Below are 17,787 nucleotides of genomic sequence, written 5' to 3'. Positions count from 1 at the left end.
TCAAGTGAGGCTCGAACTGTTCAGAACCAAAGGAAGAAGAATATCGAGCCAAACCTTATTTATTCTTTAATTATCCCCTTACTGTTACAACTATGATTTGCTGTTGATGACTTCTACAGCTTCGCGATTTAGACAATGGAGAATTTTAGTAGATCGATCCGATGACTCCGATAATGATATCCGATACTTCGCCGTCGTCTTTGCGTATTCATCATATCGTTATCGGGTACCGTTATCGCGGGTATCCGAGGTATCGGAAGGATCTACTTAATCTCTCGAATAGCAGGCAACGGCTGCAACGACGAAGCTTTGGTCTACATTCGAGGTAAAAAGTACTTACCTTGCTTCGCTGAAAAAGCTCAATGCAGAGCATGAAGCATTCGTGGGGAACAGTATGGCACTCCCATCCAGTGCCTCAGCTCAAATGGTGTTCAGCGTAGCAGTCAACATATTGAGTAAGAGATAATGGAAAATGTCTGACGAGACTTTCGAGAGCCAGCTGTTGCTCAACATACTCAAGGTCATTAAACGGTGGCAACAATAAGAACTTGAATAACCCTCTTCCCTTTGTTTCTTACTTGAGGACAACAATGTTGAAAGTAACGCACGAAAGTAACGGATAACTTTTTGGGGTAACGGTCAGTTACTTTCATCGGAGGGTAATTGTAATTGTAATAAATTACAACTTAGCCTCGAGTAATTGTAGATGTAATTCGTCATTATTTTTCAGTAACGTGTACAAGTCTGGGTGGGCGAACCCACATGGCTCGGGGTTCGTAGTGACGCCACTCACCAAGCACCTACTAGAGTAGGTGCCCCCTGCGTGCGGGTATGGTGGCCCACGTGGCTGGGGTCCGTGGTGACGCAACTCACCAAGCACCTAGCACCTAAGGTGCAGGCGCCCCCCGCGGGGCTCAGGGTCTGTGGAGACGCCACTCTCCAAACACCTGCTTTCACAGGTGCCCCCTGCGGGGTTGTAGACCGAGAATCTCAGCTGGTCGCCTTGCCTTTTCACCAGAGCATCCAATAACGGCAAAACTTCATCTCTCTCGTATTCTACGGTGAACTGGATGGCCGGTTCTATGGAGTTCAGGTGGGCCAAAAAACAGTTCACCTCTGATTCTTTCACGATGCAAAAACCATAATTTACATAGCTCATAAACTCATCTTGCCTTGGCGAAAGTGCTTAGTGCCCTTTGTTTGACCATTTCCATTGCGAGGTTTGCCGTCGTGACAGAAATAGAAGCGCCCATTGCCGACCAGCTTACTCGTTTGAAGAGCTCCCACTTGAAAGTGAAGTACGTGCTGCCGAGGCAGAACTCAAGAAGGCGTCAATGGACGATTATATTTTTGTCACGACGGCAACCCCCACAATCGACCGCGATCACAGGTAAAGCTTCAGATAACCCGCAACAATAACTTGAGCAACAAGATAGCTCAAGCGTCGTTAGTCCGGGGCGTGCTTGAAGCATTCTACCGTATAAGTCGGTTACAAGTCAAGAAGGTAGAGTCAAACACCCCTCAAAGGGAATCTTGTATTCCTCCGCCACCATTCGCGTCCCATCGTTTCGTGACGTCACGACCCGCGCGAACCAATCTCGTTCTTGCAAAAAAATATTCCCAACATGGCTGCCGCGCATATTTTCTACGACTCCAGCATCTTGCAGCAATACTTCTGCTCTTTACCGTGGTTATTGACTTCCCCGGGCGTACGTCGCTAAGTCGCAACCGCGTCCACTTTTATTCGCAATAGGTTCTGCGCGACAGCGTGCGAAACCGGCGATAGCATTGTCATCGAAAAGTTCGCATTGGGCGTTATGCTTACCAGCGTTGGTCGAACGCCGTCTGCTTCTCTGCCTGAGGTTGCGCCTCAACATCGTGACGGCATCGGCTTTTGTTCGCTGTGGTTTCCGTGGAGCGACGTTATAATTCAGCGGTCACCAAACTCTTGTTTATAAGTGTAGTGGGCTGTGCGGGATGGGCACGAGTGAAACGCGAACACAGTGAGTGTCTTCACCCGATTTCGACCGTATCGTTACTGGCGTTAATGAATAGTCTGTCTATTGAAATGACGCCTTCGAAGCAGTATGTATTCATCTGTGAAACGTGGCGTTCTTCTGCTTGCTGTCAGAGGCCCTGTCAGTCGTATGTTTACGCTTCGAAACCCGGGCACGTGACGAGTGCACCCCCCTCGCGTATCGGCCTAAAGCATTACCGGCGAACACGCACCAACTTTTCCAATATAATTCAGAAGGAAACTTTTGTCCGCAGTATTTCATTGCGACATTGGTTTCATAATTTGCAACAGCTGAAAAGTATGTTAATAAAAATTGATTTCAAGGGAAGCTTGACTTCAATTCATAAATTGTGAGTTTCTTATATGCGAAATATTAATTTAAATAAAATGTTTAAAAACATACCAAATACCCTGATGTCCTGATATTGGTCTGAAATGAATGCAAGCGGCATAATGGTTTGTCTTTTTAACAATAAAATCGACAATGTTTGAATCAAGCAACGGCTTGAGCCACCTAATTACGATTCTGACGTATGTTTATCTCTGCATCATACCAGGCCATAGCCGGGAATTACCTCTTGAGAGTTCGCCATCGTCTTTTGGGGCTATCTTGGCAAAGTCAGACTCTTGTAGAAACATGTCAAGCTTCTTCTTGGAGGCAACCTCGCAGTCCTCATTGCCAGAGCTTTCATAAAACCATCAAAAAAAGGGTCCCTGTAGTTTCATCGACACTTGTTTCATCGACACATGTTTCACTGACACATGTTTCATCAACGTTTTATTGACAATCGTTTCTTCGACACTACCACACCGCGCTGTGAAGTTTCATCGAAAGGCAAATCGCACGCTGAAGGAACAATACGTCGTGCGTTTATCACTGGGCACGTGTTAAACTATCCGACCCACCCAGTTCACGACACTCTGCGGTTACAGTCTGCGGCAGTTCATTACAAAAAATGCGAACGCACCCGACCCACCCGTACAAGCAGCTTCGCAGCAGCGTGTACGGGTGGTCCTGCAGCCGTACCCTCGTACACCAACAGACCAGCGTACCCCTAACAAAACAAAAAAATGTCGTCAACGTAACATACCAAAATATCTCGATGAAACGATCTTTTGATAAAACGTGGCAGTGTCGATGAAACAAACTTTCGGGGAAATGTCGTTTGACGAAACGGGTACCACCGCACAAAAAGCCTGTTTCCGAGCCGCGTTACTTCAACGCCATCGCAACTGGCATCATTTTTGGATACTCATTGCCAGACAAAATGCACTCTAAACAAAAAACGAAAAAAAAAAAAAAAACTAGTGAATTTGACGTCCTTTTGATGTTAAATTTCACGACCTGCAGTTGGATGAGGAGCAGCAGGTTCGTCTCCATCAAGCAAATTGAAAAGGTTCTGGACTGGTCAAAACTGACTCGTTATCGGCATTTATTAGTGCAAAATTATGACGAGTGCAGAGGGCTCCAGCTTTAGAGTTAAGGTTTAACGTGGGGCTCCCTAAGCCGTGGGGTATGGCGAGTGCACACCGACAGTGGAAAGCGACCACCTACCCATTCGATCTCGTTGCAAGCCTTATGACTTGAGTCTTCAAAGGGCTCTGCATCATTCCTCATGTGGGATAACTTCTCAGCTGTTTATTAAACGGATCCTACAATTCCGCTCCAACGGAAAAGAGGATTAGGTCTGTTGCAGACCACAGTATCACCGAACCGGGAAACACCACCATTCATTCTAAACCAGTTTCAGAAGCCACCCAAGCACTCAAAAATGGCGTTTTATTACTTCGCAACACTGTCCTCGGCAAGAAGTCTGGCTTCAATCTGTGCACTGTGGTTCTATCGGCTCCAAATAGGTTCGATTTAATCATGGCACTAGTCCGGGGGGGGAGGGGGGGGGGTCAAAACTGAGGTTTCTACGGAAGAGCGCTTCACTTCCTCACAGCGTTCCTGCAAGACTGACGATATCAAGCTTGAGCCGGACTGAACAAGACCCAGTTACCGGCATTCACATTCCCCAGATCTCAGTCCTCTCAACCACCCTTCATCATTGCTGTAGCAGACTTTCCCTCGCCTTAAGCAATCGGTGCTGTCTTACGATATATTTTAAGCGAGTACAATGGCATTTCTGAAATTCAGGGATTTAGGCCATACCCCTTCAGATCGCACCTCGACGCACAGGGCAGCCTCCTCCTCATCCACCATAAGGTGTTAGCCAACTCGCCGAAGTGCGACCCAAAAGTCATATTGGCCGTCAACATCAAGGGAGCTTTCGACGTCCCTATTATGCTTCGAAACAGAGTACTAGCGCTGGAACTTCTCTCTCCACTGTGCTAGCACGAGTTATTGTTATTCCCAGGGTGGCCTCGGTCGTCTGAATGGCCACAGGCGTCCTGTTCATGCTACGAAACGGAGCATTGGCACTGGTACTTTGCTCTCCACTGTGCTAACGCACGTTATTGTTATTCATAAAGTGGCTTGTCGTGTGTGTGGCCACAGGCGTCCCGTTTATTTCCAGTTCCAGTGATCCGGAAACGGATCACTGGAACTAAGATTTTGCTGTCTTCTGTGCTTCCACACGTTACTGCTATTCTCAGAGTTGCCTCAACCGTGTGAATGGCTACAGGGGTCCTGTTAATGCTTCGAAACTGATCACTGGCAGTGATAGCTCGCTGCCCGCAGTGCTGACGCACGTTATTGTTATCGTGAGAGTGGCCTCAGTCCTGTGATTGGCCACAGGCGTCCCCTTTAAACTTTGAAACAGAGCACTGGAACTAGGATTTTACTCTCCGCTGTGCTAACACATGGTATTGTTATTCCCAGAGATGCCTCACTCGTGTGAATGGCCACAGACATCCTTTTTTATGTTTTAAAGCGGAGCATTGACAGTGATCAGTTGTGTTGTTTTTCTTAGAAACCAAAAACAGCATATTTGCAATCAAAATCCGATTTGCTAAGTAGCAAAGATATTTAGGCAGCGGGAAGCCAATATGGCATCTGATGTCTCTCCCGTAGATGGGCTGCAACTTTTTGTTTTTGCGAAGTTGAACTCTATACTGGGCGATTCATGGCGCAGTGAAATGTGTAGACCAGCTTAGACATTATCGCAATTAAAAGAAAAGTTTGTCTGGGGGCTGCCATATCGAAAAGCCGCGAACGATGCTATACGACAACGAAACAGAGAAGCATGACAACTTGAGACAAAGAAGGTCAGTCGTGGAGAAGAACGACAATCCGATTTTACAGCATATGAGTGGTCCTTAAGAGGACCGTTTTGTGTTCCGAGACCTGGCACGCTTTCTTGTTAATGTTGGCGTTAAGCTTCTGAAAGGGGCTCGACACCAGATAGGTCACTCTCAGATGTGGTGTCCACTCCATCCAGCTGGATGACGATGGGCTGGATGGGGGCACCTGTGGCACCGCCTCGTCTGAACGTTCTTCAATGTTAATCACATGCCTCCCAGTATTAATCCAGTTGTTCCTTGCCAACTTATTCGTTGAGGAGTGTCCCCATATCGAAGACCTTGAACGTCGTGTTTCGGGCAGCAAATCCGTTCTTGATCTGGGCCCATATTAGTTCAATGGGATTGAACTCGCAGTGATACGGTAGGAGCCTGACCATAGCGCAGCCAGCCGTCTCGGCAGCAGTGTCCATACGATACTTTCGGTGCTGTGGTATCACCAAATCCACAATGTCGAGGAGCTGCTTGTTCAGCACCTTGGGGTCCCATGAAAATATTTTAGACGTCGGCCACTGTCGGATGTCGTCCTTGCGGAAACTCGTCGTCGGCACTGCTTCCAACCGCCGTGAATTGTAAGAAGCGTTGCCCATGACGATAACGCTTCCTGTCGGCAGTTTGCCACAAAAACCGTCGAACCACTACTCGAAGCAAGCGCCATCCATTTCCTCGTGGTAATCGGCAGTCTTTTGGCCACGGAACACGCTCAGGCAGCTGCCGACGAAGCCTTCATCGCTGCCGATGTGGGTTACAATAAGACACTGGCCCTCCCCCGATGGCCGTCGAGAGACCAGGCATGAAGGCGTCGTAAGCCACGGGCGTGTCTACCCACACCCTTGAGACAGTGTGCCCTACCGTCACCCACGTCTCGTCCAGATAGAAGATCTTCCGACCATCTTGTCGTTCACGTGCGATCTCATGTAGGCACCTCTGCTGCCAGGCGACGATGTCCTCTCGTTCAATCAGCCGCGAGCTTCGTGCCTTCTTGTCATGCTCGAATCCGATGTCCGGGAGAAGGCGACGGTCACTCCAAGCCTTCAACGAGGGGCGTTCAGTGCTCGTGGAGAATTCGGCCGTTATCTTCTTGACCATGGGGACCTCGTTCTGTGAAAAGAAACGGTGGACGCACGATCTCAGCGCGCACAACGTGAAGTCACCGTACCTGACTTTGCGCCGCTTCTTCCCTTCACTTGCTGGGCCCTTCCGAGAGGGTGTCACAACTCGTCCTTCGGTTGCTTTCGCCTGCTTCTTGGTCTCGAGGATGGTCCGTACACCAACGCGAAGCAGTTTGCTGATTTCAATGCAGGACTCCTCCACAGTGAGGCCGGGCTGGCGGGGCTTGGCGGGCGGTGCGTGTCGCACCAGAACGTACGCGTTCATTATCAGCTGCCGTGCAACTCGGTTGAGGACATTGCCGCTCTTATGCTTCCTGTAGCGGAGCCTTGGCGTTGACGGCGAGGCTGCACCAGACTCTCTTGACGAAGAAGAATCGGAGGAATCGCATTCCGCTGTTTCCACGTTGGGATTCATTACGGAAAACAAGGAAACCTTCGGATTTGTCAAGACCTGAATGGCAGGGGTTTTTGAAACATGAAATGCAGAGGTTTTTAAAACCCGAAACGCAGGGGATTTTGGTTTTCTCCCCTTTACATGATTAACAAACGCAGCGAATGCACGGAATACAGCTAGCTCGTGTGGGAAGGTTATGAAGATAAAGCCAACAACCATATATACATTACTTGCAAAAACTACAATTTATATTTGTTTTCAGAGCGAAGGACTCTTTCTTTTCGCCTCTTATTTCATATAATTGAGCTACTGCTCCAACTCAGGTCTGTAATAGACACCGATTTTATTGTATCTCTTTAGTAACGAACAATTTTCGTTGCCAACAAAGCATTTTTGTTTTATTGAAACCTTCCGGAGCGAGTAATGTAGAAGCCTAAAATAGATAATTCGCCACGGCTGGGTCGCGCAAGCTGCCGCCCGCTACAAGGTCTGTGTGTAGCCAATATTGAAGCGGAAGGGGCGTTTCCATTGAAGCAGAAGGGGCGTTTCCAGCAAACTATTTTCTCGACTGTGGAGGCGTTTGAAGCGGGCGCATCACGTTTGTGGGGAGGAGCTTCTACTACATTCTTGACTTGTAACCGACTATAGATAGGAGTATTGTTGCGTCGAGCGTCAGACCGGTCCATCCCAGCCGTGTGGTCCGTTATCTTACAAGCCTTCTTCGACCGTGTTCATCGTGGAAGAATCACATTGGAGTCGGCGTCCCCCGGTGTAACGTCGTCTGTTGACTGAAACCAGGCAGCACCAGCTCTCGTGGTCAGTTTCCTCGTTTTTGGTCATTCTTAGGGTTTTTTTAAGGCTTTTCGTGTGAGGGGATTGGGATCTCCAGGCCTGACCTGGCCGCAGCGGTTTCTTGCTTTGAGATGGGCAGGTCGACACCGTCCCGGAAAGCAAGATACGACGTCAACCTTTTCTTCTACTGGATCAAAATGTTCCTTCTCACACTTTTCCTCTCACCCTTTCCCACTCAAAAAAAAAAGTTTTTTTTTTTTTTTGTCGCCGCTTATTTAGGTGAGATAAGCCTAGCTGGGCGCGTCAAGGCTCCTGGCACGTGGCTTATTAAAGGGAAGCTACGGAGCTTCTTGGAAAAAATGAGTTAGAAGTGAATTCTAGTGTATTTTTACCTCGTGAACCCAAATACCCAAACCATTTGCTGCGTAAGTATTGGTAAACGCGAGAAAATTGCGAAAGAGTGTCGCTGTCCGTGACGTCATCGACGGCTCTTTTGGCTGCCCAAGGCTAGGGAGGCGGGGCTTCAGTCCTATTTTGAAATATCTCGTATGGCTCTCCGGCGCTTCGCATTGAAATACAATTTTGATATCTGTTAATCTAAAGGCCAAATGAACACAATTCAAGCGTTTTTTCTCAAATGTAGAAGTGCCCCATCTTCCCTTTAAAGTTGGTTTTGGGTGCGGCATCTTGTGAACCCCCATTCATCGGGCGATCACGAGGAAACAACCAGGATCGAACAACTCCTCCGACAGCATTCCAGAGCATAACCTCATTCCAATGTCAAAATGTTTTTTTTTTGTTTTTTTTTTGTTTTTTTTTTTTTGTTACGTATTAAGTTTTTTGGTTGCTCCGACCTTTCGAAACGACCGCGCCAGTCTGATTTCCAACGTGAACGGTAGGAGCGAGAAATATAATTTGCTTCATTTACGTCCAAAAACGTGTTTCAGTTCAAACTATTCATGCTGTATAGCCTCATTTTGTTTGCGGTCAATGTTTTCTGATAATTCTTTTTTTTTATGCATTGGTTTAACTTTTGTCGCGGACACCGAACACATGCGGCTGTTAACACTGATGATCCCGTGTGAGTGAAAAGAGAACGCACGGCTGCGTGAGTGCGCACAGTTGTTGAGGGAAGCGTGTAATATTTGAGGATCGTTGTTGTTTGAGATGAGTGCCAGATTGGTTCATTGACATCGAGCATGTCCGGGCCGCCTTTGATGCTTACCTTGCTGCGGCCCGCGCGTCACATTAACTTTTTAGCCTTCTTTCGCTTGTGCTTGAAGGAGCGTCTCGTCACTTTGCAGCCATCAGCCAGACGCTTCGACGTACCGTAACCCCCGGTGTTAGTCTACCGACACTCTTTGGTGGCTCTGAGGGTTAAAAGAGGGAAGTGACATTGCAAAGGAATTGTAATGCCTGTCACAGGCTACTTTCGGGAGGGTTTAAAAGACTCTTTTCTTCCGTAAATGCTCGTGCAGAAGTGTCTTTTTCTGCACTGAAGCAACTTGTGAGGTAGAGCATAGACACGGTTCAGGGCATGCTTCAACGGGGCAACGCGAGCTCCTCATCCCGACTGGAGAGACGAACCGCTCCTGTTCTCCGCGACCCGTTTCTCCCCACAGTACAGTGAGAAGCGTAAAGGCAAGGAAAACACGTGGAAGATTTGACCGCACTGCAAAATTGCATCCACATATTTCACAGACGCCAACCAACGATGCAAGAGGAACTATACTGCATGCGATTTCTAAGGACGCCATCTGCTCGGCATTGGTCGAAGAAGAAAGACTCCGAGCATTGGCATGCGAAAGAAGCGTTCGCCCTTTCCGCACTGTCGTCATTGAATCTCTGATGAAAAATGGCGTAAGGGCGGGTACGCGATTGTTCAGCACGGAGGCAGACGCCTAGCCAGAAGTGAAATGAATATGCCGAGCTATCAGCCTACCTTCAGTGTGTATACATATATGTGAAATCATTCATCGAAGCAAACGGGTCCGTAAACAGCAAATTTGGGGTATTGTCAACCTCCCGATTCACGGAGAAAATGCCAAAATAACTACGATTGTTTCACAATTATGAATAATAACCACACAATGGAACAATTGGAAAACAAGCGCGCGAAGTGCTGGGATCAAATACGCAAGAGTCGGCAGTCATTTACGAAGGATTCGTCAACGCAAACATTTCCACTCGCTATCCATGAATTGCCACAGTTCGTCAGAATCTCAATGACTTGACTGCATAATGAAAACGGCAAAAAAAAATAAATAAATAAAACGATGTCGGTCAGTAAACGGAACTTCCATGGCGGGACTCGGCAGCGTGAACAGCAAAGCGCTGAAGCCGGACGAGGACTGGAACCTACATGGAAAGACTGGCCAGCAAAGACAGCAAAACCCCGATGCCGGTCAGTCTCTGTAACTTCTACGGGTGAACTGGTCAGTGAGCAAGACAAAACCCCGACGCCGGCCGGGGCCGGTAGCCCACCGGCGCCAATGGCTGGGCGCCGCCATCCTATATTACCAGGACCGGCCGACGCGCTGTGCTACCTGGGTATTTCCGTAGTACAAATATAAGGCCAAGGCAGACGACAAGAGATTGAAGTCTGGTTCCGAAGCCGTCACTTTCGAATGGAACTATTGCTGGGAATATGCCCCTTTCAAAATGCCGCCAAGCAACATCGCCGGTCGCCATTTCTTGGGCAGAAAGCACGTGACTGGATCCGACTCCTCGCCTAACGATGAAGCAGCACTCCTTGAAACTCCTTGAAAAGTACCGGGCAAGTTCCAGGCGGGTCTCCTGAGACCAATAGACCATTTGCTATATTACCCAAGCATCAAGGAGAATGCAGGGATTGGTGTTCCACGCGGGCATGCCTTCCCCGTATAAAAGATTCGAAGTAAATACCCAAAATAAAGAGGCCAGAATGTTCTACGCGCCGAACCTTCCACGCCGAACGATCCAGAAACCCACGAGGGTACATAAGGGATTCCGCAAGGCGAGCGGAGCCAGTTTCGCCCCAGCGTTCGACTCTGCTGCCACGCCGACTTCGACGCCCGCGACGCTCTGTTATTATCTTTTGTACCCTTTTACTTTTGGCACAAGTTCGCCACAATAAACGTTTATTTAATCCTGTTTATTTCTTGTTTATTGGTCACCACCCGTGACAATATTTGTTTTAGGTATTTGCTTTAGAAAAGTTACTACTGCTGAGGCCAGCACGTGTGGCGCGTGGAACACCAATCCCTGCATTCTCCTTGATGCTTGGGTAATATAGTAAGAGGTATATTGGTACTTTCACTTCTTGCAAAATGTGCCACCGGCGTCGAGCGTCGTCTGCTATGTTCCGCAGGGGCGCCTGCGCCGCCTCTTCCACCGTTTGGTGGCGCGTATCTCGACGGGTCATTGAATTCTAGAGGCTCAGCTGGCGCTAATGTCTACAGGACTTCCGGTTGCAAATTGAAGCACACAGCAACCAGTCTACTTTTCCAGTCTTCCTGTGTATTCCTCAGGGAAGACGTACGTGATCTTTTTTTTTTTTGTTCGCCATGGAGTAATGGAAATCAGCGTAGTTCTTTTACTCGTAACAGGTGCTATGGAGCCTCATTCACATTATAAAAGAGTAATCTATTTGGTTACTGTTTTTTTTTAATTACTGAGCCATGTTTCCCTTAGCAAAAATTGAGGCCCAGGTCTATGTTGTACAGCATGATATGTCAATACAAGCTGTCAATTCAAGCAAAAAAAAAACAATTAAAAAGCAACAAGATGAAAAAAAACTTGGTTACTGCTTTATTTTAAGTATCCATGCACAGTTGGTCACTAATTCAGTACGTGTTGTTAGTTCCATAACTTCATACCTCGTTCGTGTCGTTGTTTTGATTGTTTGGTTTGGCATATATTAGAATCCTTTGGTGTTTTGTCAAGTTGATTCACTCTGTCTGCTTTATGACTTTGACTAAATGCGTAAATGTGTGTCCTATAATAGCAATCTGCAACATCAACACGTATTACACGTGTGTACTGGTATATTTTAGCGCAGCGTTCGACGCCATGAATTCTAAAGAAAAACGCTTTAACTGACACATCTTTTCTTACATTCGATTGTAAGACGTTCAGAAATTTGTATTCTTTCACTGAGCAATATTTTCTTATAATGGAGCACGAAGGCTAAACGCATTTGCGTCTTTCTACAGAGCTGCATTAGCAGAAGTGAACTTCAAACTGCTTGCTGTCTGCTTCAAGATGCAACAGCAGACTGCTGTGTACCTGAGCCTCTAGCGTTTATTGTAATAACTCTATGATTTCGCGTTTTTTCTCGTGACCGTACTTTCTAAACTGCATTTCTTTCTTTTCTGATCTAAGATACTGAAGAAAAACTACTTTCATAAATAATTGAAACGGTTCGCGCCACTCATAATTTGTACTTCGACTAAAAAAACGATTTTAGCGGCTCTGACCAGTCGTGAGCCAGGAGCTGACCGGGACCGACAACGTCATGAATTCGTCACATGCCGCATGAGTCCGGCGCCACGGGGCGTCCCCGTAAGAGGAGGAGGAGGCTCCCGCGTAGTTCAATTAAAATATAACGCACTGATATTTCGTGACTCTCTCTGTTCCCGCTGGGCTGCCCGATCCACAAGAAATGTGGAAACAGCAAAAAAGGTAGACGCTTAAATAGCATTGCCGTGCCCTTTTAAGTGTGTAAAAAAACGCTTTTGAATACGACATTGATACTTGACACTATACGACGCAGTGTAATACATTTTCTTGATACGTTTTCTTTCTTTTTTTTTTCTTGGCAGTGGCTCATTTCAATATGAATGAAATACGTGCTTCCCTATAAGTCAAATTTCATCTACAGAAAGCTGTAAGCCTCGATGGTAAGCCTTGAAGGCGTGTATCCGCTCCCCCGCGTCGACGACACACTGGACCGGCTGAGCCACTCCCGATACCTCTCGTCGATGGACCTGAAGAGTTGCTACAGGGAGATCGCATTCAGGCCTGGTTCACACTTACAGCTAATCCGCTGCCGCCGAAGCGGAATCGGCCGCGGCAATGCACAGTGGACGCTACGCCCGGCGGCCGAATTCTTGCAGATTCGCCCGCCGATTCGCAAGTGTGAACCAGGCCTCATTCTTGCATTCGCATTCATTCTTGCTCCGGACGCAACTTTTATTCCTGCTTTTTTGTTCTAAGAAGTGCCTGTTCATTCACGCCCCGAGCGCTCGAGTCTCGAACCTTTTTTGACGAATATTCTAGATAGTGACGCACACTAGATAAGAATCCGCGCGGGACCTTGCCGAGTCAGTCTCGCTCTCGCTTGCTGTTACGCCGCCAAATCGCCGCCCGCTTTTTCGCGTCTCGAGGCTCGTTCTTTATTTTGTTTGGGACAAGTTCGCCGACTCAACCTGTATTTTCAGTTCACGGTTCATCCTCTCGTCGCCTTCATTCGTGACAGTATGATGAGTCTATTTTTAATGTTTGTTTCGGAGCATACACTTATTCACGACTTTAATCTAACGATACATGAAACACATTGCTCAACATTTAACGAGTGTTTGTTATCCCGAAAGAGGTAAAGCTTCACTTCTGATTTCAATAACTGCAAACAGATCTCTCAGTTGCGATGCCACCTAATTATATCAGTTCCATCAATTATTTGCGAGACGAAACCACGCTCGTCACGTATCTTGGCTTGTTGCACTTAATCAAAATTTAAGTTCACTTCAACGGGCTTTATTTTTACATCGTTGCCGAAAATGTGACCGTGCTGAACACAGTTTTGCTACGTACAGTGAGAGTGTGCGTGGCATCCGTGGTGACCCAGCGCAGTTCGCATATTTTGAGCAAAATATCATTCGTGTCTCTCCTATGCTGTGATGTTATTTTGGTGCGGCAAAAACATTACACTCTATCTTTGTGTCTGGCTAGTGCAAGTAGCGCGTGCTGAACAAATGCCGGAGGAAATGTATTGGCGGCCATGGTCTAAACTAGTTATGACTCGTTCTGAACCGGTTCGTGCTTGTTGGAACCGGTAACCGAACCGAAACAAACCCGAACACGAAGAGAACCATATTAATGACACGTTTGGCATCCTGCACAATTCATTACTCCGAGAATCATGCCCGAGCTTCTTAATAATTCAAGCGCGCATGTGCAGTTGTTATTGCATCGTCCGCATAAAATCGCCATTCTAAGAATTTCTCGTAGTTGTAAACAACTTTTATCTCACGCACATGCGCCGAAAAGTCCGGGAAAGAGGACAAACAGTTCCCGTCGAAAAAACTCTATGAAATTCCTTATACAGTTACTTGTATATATTATACTATATATAATACCCACACCGCACCTGTCATCTATGACGCATATGGAAGCCGTCCTGCACTTGCGGAAAACAGTTCTGACTATTCCCTCTACATTCCATGAAGTCCGCACTTGCTATTTTTTTTAACTTCATCCTGGCAAAGTTATAAAGGGATGCCAACGGGGAATGTATTTACAACGATATGCAAACACAAAAAAAGTTAAAACTGTATTTCCCGGATGCGTTCGCCCGTGACTGCTATTTACTTATCTATTCTTTTTTTTTTTGGCTGGCATCAAAAACTTGCCCGTTGCTTGTCTATTTTTCCTCTGGCCCAATAAGGTCGCAGCAGCGCAAATACAAAGTCGTGTTTTGTAAATGGCACCAGAGATTGTTTTGTACGCTTATTACGTGTTCTAGCCACAAGCCCAGGAGAGTTCCAGGAGCGGGAAATGAGTAAAGCAGCTCATCGCCGATTGGATACCTGCTTCGAGGAAGCAGCTCGGAGGCATTCCAACAGAACGGCCGTCTTGTACGACGATGGCGACGGATCGCCGAGTCTTACTTACCTCCAAGTGTCTCAGCTGGCCTCGGAAGTTGCCGCCGAGATTCTTCGCAACGGAGCGCCTCCGGAAACCGTGCCCTGCCTCTGTCGCAAGTCCCTCTACACCGTTCCGGCAATACTGGGGTACGTCAAAATCTCTGCCTGGTAGGATGAAATGAAACGCACTTTCAGTTACGTTCCAGGACGCGTATTCAAAAAGGCATGTGAAGTACAGGGCTGTGTAAAGAAGACGTGTTTCCTTACCTGTTCCTAACGCTGGAGCCCTCGGACAGAGGCTTAGAATGTGCTCATCACGTGGTTCCGGATAGACACGTGCACGCTCTGCTGGCTGTCGTCAAGGCCTATGCTATGCGGAGGGCAAGTTCGTCTGCTTCTTGCGCAGGGGGCTGCGGTGACGTCAGAACGCCGAGCTCTGATTGGCTACGATTGGAAAGATAGGGGGTCGCCGCGACCCACTATCTGAGCGTCGCCTGCTTCTTTGCAACGTCGTCTGCTATTCTACAGCTGTCTTACCTTTACGACCGAGCTCGACTTCGCCTTTCAGAGAGGGCAGACGAAATAACTCGAGCGGTACGATGTGTCTTTGTCTAACAGACCCGTATCAAGGAGCGGGCGAGCGAGCAAAGAATGGTACTTCGCGTTTCACGAGTTGTTCAGAAATAATCAGCTAAAGGCAGAGATGGCAGCCAATGTAGTGACTAGAAATAAACAAATGCGGCGGTGCGATCGCTGCTGTGAGCACATCATAGCCCAAAAGTGCTCGATCGCTGCTTGTTGTCACATTTCTCTCGCGCGACGAAAAGGCTATTGTCGATTAGCGTATTTGGGTACGTTTGTTTGGCATAAACCTAAGTGGTACAAGTCTGAAAAGCTGTGCGAATTCGTGGAAGAGAATCACAGCAAGATCGATCGAGCTACCCGAGCGGCGTCGAGCATGTCGCGGAACTTATAACGTACACGTTGACACCAAGGAATAATTATTGTTTTTATTTTTGGCGAAATTTTATGGAAACTTACTTTCTATGCTCTGTTATTTAAATAGACGAACACTTGCTCGGGGGTAATCCGTTGGACTTTAATTAGCCATGAAGTTGACTAACGTAGAAGTTTGGGCTAGTTGGTATTTCATGATTAAAACTTAAAACAGCGCAAGGACACAGACAAGAATTTGAAGGTAGACGGACAGCGCCTTGTCCGTCTACCTTCTTGTTCTTGTCCTTGCGCTGTTTTAATTTCTATTCAATTAGCCCTTTTGTATTTGCTCAAGCCACTTTTTTCTAAGCTGTCTTAACAGACAGGCATAAAAACACGCTGTTTCCTTCAGTGTAGCGCGCGTGCGACCCCGGACATCTAACGGCATCACAGACCTGTTATTGCTCTGTTTCGTGCGGCTATAGGCCTGTCCGTCTAAGAAGGGTGCAAGGTGCAGAGAACCACAAGGTGCGGAACGTTCTTTTCTCTCTTTTTTTTTAACCAGCAACCACGCGAAGAATTTACGGTTTACAGCCACAGCTGCTACAGCACGTCCGCCATTGCCGACGCCGAAATGTTTACATCCGCGTCACGTCACGTGACGTCACGACTCGGAGCGCTACGGCGTTAGCTTCATGGAGATGTTGACCCACCGCCCTTTCCCTCCATCCCCTCCTTCCCTCTTCCAATGACCCTCTTCTCCCTCCGCCTTCCCTCTCCTTACCCCGCTTCCCACGGTCGCTGCCTTAATCTTTCCGTCCCTCTCTCCTTCCTCCCCACCTCCCTCCCCTCCCCCTCTCTTCTTCCCTCCTCCTCCGGCGCCCTCTTACGGTGAGAGCACCACGAGCAAGCCCCATCCGATTAGCCCTATCAAGTGCAATTGCACCTTCATTGCACCTCGAAGGCACACTGACCTTTTGCTGTACAAACAGAAATTTATATGTTGTTGTTTTAATGCGGTAACATTAGAACACGGCGGTGTCTTTCGTTTGTCAGCGCCGGGGAAAGACGGAAAAGGAGGGGAGAGTGTGACGCGTGCGACGCTTCCATTTGTCTGATGCGCTGAAGTCAGCACGCCTCAACCTCTCCCTCTCTCTCTCGGGCGCGACAAACTGACAGACACCGCCTGGTCTTTCTCAAAATGAGCCCCGTCGCTTTCCGCAAAGCCTCACGCACAACTGAAGTGGAACTATACAGGAAGATGAGCCGCGCAAAATTTCTTAGATAACAAAGCCGCAGTTCTGAATGAGATGGTGAAATCAGAGGACCCTCATGAGCATTACATGCGCGTCATATCTCCTAATACTGTAACCACATTTCTCGTTTCTGGTTCTCTTCGATTAGGATTTTAAAGGCATCCTGTTCCTTTGCCTGCCTTGATGTGGAGAACTCCGTAGAGAGCCTCGAAAACCTCCAGGAGTCCATACCGGTGTCGCTTCTGCTCGCCGAGGAAGTCCTCTTCAGCCAGGTATTCGGCCTTCTTGCCCAAAGCACGCACCGAGTTGAGGTTATAGGCGGGTAAAGGCTGGCCACACACACGCGACAGCGTACGCCCGAGTGCCTTACAACATCTTGAGATACCTTACGAAAAGAGAACACACTAGCGCCATATCTTGGGTGGCCGCGGAACACTTGCAATGTTTGGTAAATTTCTTATTCCTTCGGATATTATTCTTTTTTTACTTGCTTGAAGCACTTTTCGCAAGGTTACATCGAACTATTTCTCATAGACAATTCGAACACTTGATTTCGCAAACAGTTTGTTCCCTCGCCGTAAGAGATTGCGAAAAGTTGGTGTAAAGCAAATGCCAGTGCGCAAACCAGCCTTAAGAGTGGAGGACAAGCTCCTCTTACAAAGCCCTTCGCTCTTTCCGCATTAGCGGAGCGAACGCTAAAGAGGAGGCGTGTCCCATCTTCTCCTCCTCTCCAGCCTTCGCTCTACTAAAGTGGAAAGAGCGGAGGGCTTTGTGGGAGGAGCTTGTCCTAGCTGCACTCGTAACTTGTCATAGATCAAAGAGATACAGCACTGTCTGGTTAATATGGGCGCCTCAGTTCCCTCAGAATGTGTCCATAACACGAGGTGCACGTAATAACAAAATAAAAATGTAAGTATTCGCTCACTTCGTCCCCGAAAATAAAGAGTTTTAGAAACGGGTGCCCCGGCGCTATGGATGCCCCGAGCAACCTGGGGAGTTGCACTGGGCATGCGCAATACGACGACCCTAACGGTATGAGGCGCCCAAGGGTTAGGGCCCCCAAATCGAGAACTCCTTAATGTGGTCTTTATAGCGAGGTCTCCATATGAAAGGGGTCCGTATTAATGATGCATGATTGTAATTGAATTAGCTAACATTTTATACGACTTATTTGATTGATACATTTTTGTTT

This window comes from Ixodes scapularis, unplaced genomic scaffold (assembly GCF_016920785.2).
Source record: "Ixodes scapularis isolate PalLabHiFi unplaced genomic scaffold, ASM1692078v2 PGA_scaffold13__105_contigs__length_92229423, whole genome shotgun sequence".
NCBI classification, from domain to species: Eukaryota; Metazoa; Arthropoda; class Arachnida; order Ixodida; family Ixodidae; genus Ixodes; species Ixodes scapularis.
The sequence above is the reverse complement of the archived record's forward strand: the minus strand, read 5'-3'. Positions refer to the sequence as shown.